Source organism: Anser cygnoides, chromosome W (assembly GCF_040182565.1).
Source record: "Anser cygnoides isolate HZ-2024a breed goose chromosome W, Taihu_goose_T2T_genome, whole genome shotgun sequence".
NCBI classification, from domain to species: Eukaryota; Metazoa; Chordata; class Aves; order Anseriformes; family Anatidae; genus Anser; species Anser cygnoides.
Window position 1 is genome coordinate 12592932 of NC_089911.1, and position 5883 is coordinate 12598814.

The following is a 5883-nucleotide window of genomic DNA, read 5'->3' on the forward strand; positions in this document are numbered from 1 at the left end:
CTCTGGACTCACTGCAGTGCATCCCAAGTGGTGCCAGCGCACTCTCTGGACTCACTGTACTGCATACCCAGTGGTGCCAGTGCACTCTCTGGACCCACTGCACTGCATCCCCAGTGGTGCCAGTGCACTCTCTGGACTCACTGCACTGCATCCCTAGTGGTGCCAGTGCACTCTCTGGACTCACTGCACTGCATCCCCAGTGGGGCCAGTGCACTCTCTGGAGTCACTGAAGTGCATCCACAGTGGTGCCAGTGCACTCTCTGGACTCACTGCACTGCATCCCCACTGGTGCCAGTGCACTCTCTGGACTCACTGCACTGCATCCCCAGTGGTGGCAGTGCTCTCTCTGGACTCACTGCACTGCATCCCCAGTGCTGCCAGTGCACTCTCTGGACTCACTGCACTGCATCCCCAGTGGTGCCAGTGCACTCTCTGGACTCACTGCAGTGCATCCCCAGTGGTGCCAGTGCACTCTCTGGACTCACTGCACTGCATCCCCACTGGTGCCAGTGCACAATCTGGAGTCACTGCACTGCTTCCCCAGTGGTGCCGGTGCACTCTCTGGACTCACTGCACTGCTTCCCCAGTGGTGCCAGTGCACTCTATGGACTCACTGCACTGCATCCCCAGTGGTGCCAGTGCACTCTCTGGACTCACTGCACTGCATCCCCAGTGGTGCCAGTGCACTCTCTGGACTCACTGCACTGCATCTCCACTGGTGCCAGTGCACTCTCTGGACTCACTGCACTGCATCCCCAGTGGTGCCAGTGCACTCTCTGGACCCACTGCACTGCATCCCCAGTGGTGCCAGTGCACTCTCTGGACTCACTGCACTGCATCCCCAGTGGTGCCAGTGCACTCTCTGGACTCACTGCACTGCATCACCAGTGGTGCCAGTGCAATCTCTGGATTCACTGCACTGCATCCCGACTGGTGCCAGTGCACTCTCTGGACTCACTGCACTGCATCCCCGCTGGTGCCAGTGCACTCTCTGGACTCACTGCACTGCATCCCCACTGGTGCCAGTGCACTCTCTGGACCCACTGCACTGCATCCCCAGTGGTGCCAGTGCACTCTCTGGACTCACTGCACTGCATCCCCAGTGGTGCCAGTGCACTCTCTGGACTCACTGCACTGCATCCCCAGTGGTGCCAGTGCACTCTCTGGACTCACTGCACTGCGTCACCAGTGGTGCCAGTGCACTCTCTGGACTCATTGCACTGCATCACCAGTGGTGCCAGTGCACTCTCTGGACTCACTGCACTGCATTCCCAGTTGTGCCAGTGCACTCTCTGGACTCACTGCACTGCATCCCCAGTGGTGCCAGTGCACTTTCTGGAGTCACTGCACTGCTTCCCCACTGGTGCCAGTGCACGCTCTGGACTCAATGCACTGCATCACCAGTGCTGCCAGTGCACTCTCTGGACTCACTGCACTGCATCCGCAGTGGTGCCAGTGCACTCTCTGGACTCACTGCACTGCATTCCCACTGGTGCCAGTGCACTCTCTGGACTCACTGCACTGCATCTCCAGTGGTGCTAGTGCACTCTCTGGACTCTCTGCACTGCATCCCCACTGGTGCCAGTGCACTGTCTGGACTCACTGCACTGCATCACCAGTGCTGCCAGTGCACTCTCTGGACTCACTGCACTGCATCCGCAGTGGTGCCAGTGCACTGTCTGGAGTCACTGCACTGCATCCCCAGTGGTGCCAGTGCACTCTCTGGACTCACTGCAGTGCATCCCCAGTGGTGCCAGTGCACTCTCTGGACTCACTGCACTGCATCCCCTCTGTTGCCAGTGCACTCTCTGGACTCACTGCACTGCATCCCCAGTGCTGCCAGTGCATTCTCTGGACTCACTGTACTGCATCCCTAATAGTGCCAGTGCACTCTCTGGACTCACTGCACTTCCTTCCCAGTGGTGCCAGTGCACTCTCTGGACCCACTGCACTGCATCCCCACTGGTGTCAGTGCATTCTCTGGACTCACTGCACTTCATCCCCAGTGGTGCCAGTGCACTCTCTGGACTCACTGCACTGCATCCCCAGTGGTGCCAGTGCACTCTCTGGACTCACTGCACTGCATCCCCAGTGGTGCCAGTGCACTCTCTGGAGTCTCTGCACTGCATAACTAGTGGTGCCAGTGCACTCTCTGGACCCACTGCACTGCATCCCCACTGGTGCCAGTGCACTCTCTGGACCCACTGCACTGCATCCCCACTGGTGCCAGTGCACTCTCTGGACTCACTGCACTGCATCCCCAGTGGGGCCAGTGCACTCTCTGGACCCACTGCACTGCATCCCCAGTGGTGCCAGTGCACTCTCTGGACTCACTGCACTGCATCCCCAGTGGTGCCAGTGCACTCTCTGGACCCACAGCGCTTCATCCCCAGTGGTGCCAGTGCACTCTCTAGAGTCACTGCAGTGCATCCCCAGTGGTGCCAGTGCACTCTCTGGACTCGCTGCACTGCATCCCCAGTGCTGCCAGTGCACTCTCTGGACTCACTGCACTGCATCCCCAGTGGTGCCAGTGCACTCTCTGGACTCACTGCACTGCATCCCCAGTGGTGCCAGTGCACTCTCTGGACTCACTGCACTGCATCCCCACTGGTGCCAGTGCACTCTCTGGACTCACTGCACTGCATACCCAGTGGTGCCAGTGCACTCTCTGGACCCACTGCACTGCATCCCCAGTGGTGCCAGTGCACTCTCTGGACTCACTGCACTGCATCCCCAGTGGTGCCAGTGCACTCTCTGGAGTCACTGAAGTGCATCCACAGTGGTGCCAGTGCACTCTCTGGACTCACTGCACTGCATCACCACTGGTGCCAGTGCACTGTCTGGAGTCGCTGCACTGCATCCCCAGTGCTGCCAGTGCACTCTCTGGACTCACTGCACTGCATCCCCAGTGGTGCCAGTGCACTCTCTGGACCCACTGCACTGCATCCCCACTGGTGTCAGTGCATTCTCTGGACTCACTGCACTGCATCCCCACTGCTGCCAGTGCAGTCTCTGGACTCACTGCACTTCATCCCCACTGGTGCCAGTGCACTCTCTGGAGTCACGGCTCTGCACCCCCAGTGGTGCCAGTGCACTCTCTGGACTCACTGCACTGCATCCCCAGTGCTGCCAGTGCACTCTCTGGACCCACTGCACTGCATCCCCACTGGTGCCAGTGCACTCTCTGGAGTCACTGCACTGCATCCCCACTGGTGCCAGTGCACTCTCTGGAGTCACTTCACTGCATCCCCAGTGGTGCCAGTGCACTCTCTGGACTCACTGCACTGCATCCCCAGTGGTGCCAGTGCACTCTCTGGACTCACTGCACTGCATCCCCAGTGGGGCCAGTGCACTCTCTGGACTCACTGCACTGCTTCCCCAGTGGTGCCAGTGCACACTCTGGAGTCACTGCACTGCTTCCCCACTGCTTCCAGTGCACGCTCTGGACTCACTGCACTGCTTCCCCAGTGGTGCCAGTGCAATTTCGGGACTCACTGCACTGCATCCCCACTGGTGGCAGTGCTCTCTCTGGACTCACTGCACTGCTTCACCACTGCTGCCAGTGCACTCTATGGACTCACTGCACTGCATCTCCACTGGTGCCAGTGCACTCTCTGGAGTCACTGCACTGCATCCCCAGTGGTGCCAGTGCACTCTCTGGACTCACAGCACTGCATCCCCAGTGGTGCCAGTGCACTCTCTGGACTCACTGCACTGCACCCCACTGGTGCCAGTGCACTCTCTGGACCCACTGCACTGCATCCCCTCTGGTGCCAGTGCACTCCCTGGAGTCACTGCACTGCATCCCCAGTGGTGCCAGTGCACTCTCTGGACTCACTGCACTGCATCCCCAGTGGTGCCAGTGCACTCTCTGGACCCACTGCACTGCATCCCCACTGGTGCCAGTGCACTCTCTGGACTCACTGCACTGCATCCCCAGTGGTGCCAGTGCACTCTCTGGACTCACTGCACTGCATCCCCACTGGTGCCAGTGCACCCTCTGGACTCACTGCACTGCATCCCCACTGCTGCCAGTGCATTCTCTGGACTGACTGCACTGCATCCCCAGTGGTGCCAGTGAACTCTCTGGACTCACTGCACTTCATCCCCAGTGGGGCCAGTGCACTCTCTGGACTCACTGCACTGCATCCCCAGTGGTGCCAGTGCACTCTCTGGACTCACTGCACTGCATTTCCAGTGGTGCCAGTGCACTCTATGGACTCACGGCAGTGCATCCCCAGTGGTGCCAGTGCACTCTCAGGACTCACTGCATTGCATCCCCAGTGGTGCCAGTGCACTCTCTGGACTCACTGCAGTGCATCCCCAGTGGTGCCAGTGCACTCTCTGGACTCACTGCACTGCATCCCCAGTGCTGCCAGTGCACTCTCTGGTCTCACTGCAGTGCATCCCCACTGGTGCCAGTGCACTCTCTGGATTCACTGGACTGCATCCCCACTGGTGCCAGTGCACTCTCTGGACTCAATGCACTGCATCCCCAGTGGTGCCAGTGCACTCTCTGGACTCACTGCACTGCATCCCCAGTGGTGCCAGTGCACTCTCTGGTCTCACTGCAGTGCATCCCCAGTGGTGCCAGTGCACTCTCTGGATTCACTGCACTTCATCCCCACTGGTGCCAGTGCACTCTCTGGAGTCACGGCTCTGCACCCCCAGTGGTGCCAGTGCACTCTCTGGACTCACTGCACTGCATCCCCAGTGCTGCCAGTGCACTCTCTGGACCCACTGCACTGCATCCCCACTGGTGCCAGTGCACTCTATGGAGTCACTGCACTGCATCCCCACTGGTGCCAGTGCACTCTCTGGAGTCACTTCACTGCATCCCCAGTGGTGCCAGTGCACTCTCTGGACTCACTGCACTGCATCCCCAGTGGTGCCAGTGCACTCTCTGGACTCACTGCACTGCATCCCCAGTGGGGCCAGTGCACTCTCTGGACTCACTGCACTGCTTCCCCAGTGGTGCCAGTGCACACTCTGGAGTCACTGCACTGCTTCCCCACTGCTTCCAGTGCACGCTCTGGACTCACTGCACTGCTTCCCCAGTGGTGCCAGTGCAATTTCGGGACTCACTGCACTGCATCCCCACTGGTGGCAGTGCTCTCTCTGGACTCACTGCACTGCTTCACCACTGCTGCCAGTGCACTCTATGGACTCACTGCACTGCATCTCCACTGGTGCCAGTGCACTCTCTGGAGTCACTGCACTGCATCCCCAGTGGTGCCAGTGCACTCTCTGGACTCACAGCACTGCATCCCCAGTGGTGCCAGTGCACTCTCTGGACTCACTGCACTGCATCCCCACTGGTGCCAGTGCACTCTCTGGACCCACTGCACTGCATCCCCTCTGGTGCCAGGTGCACTCCCTGGAAGTCACTGCACTGCATCCCCACTGGTGCCAGTGCACTCTCTGGACTCACTGCACTGCATCCCCAGTGGCGTTGCCAGTGCACTCTCTGGGACCCACCTCCTGCACTGCATCCCCCACTGGTGCCAGTGCACTCTCTGGACTCACTGCACTGCATCCCCAGTGGGTGCCAGTGCACTCTCTGGGACTCACTGCACTGCATCCCCACTGGTGTGCCAGTGCACCCTCCAGGACTCACTGCACTGCATCCCCAGTGCGCTGCCAGTGCACTCTCTGGGCGCTCACTGCACTGCATCTCCAGTGGTGCCAGTGCACTCTCTGGACTCACTGCACTGCATCCCCAGTGCTGCCAGTGCACTCTCTGGTCTCACTGCAGTGCATCCCGCTGGTGCCATTGCACTCTGGATTCACTGCACTGCATCCCCAGTGGTGCCAGTGCACTCTCTGGACTCACTGCACTGCATCCCCAGTGGTGCCAGTGCACTCTGGATTCACTGGACTGCA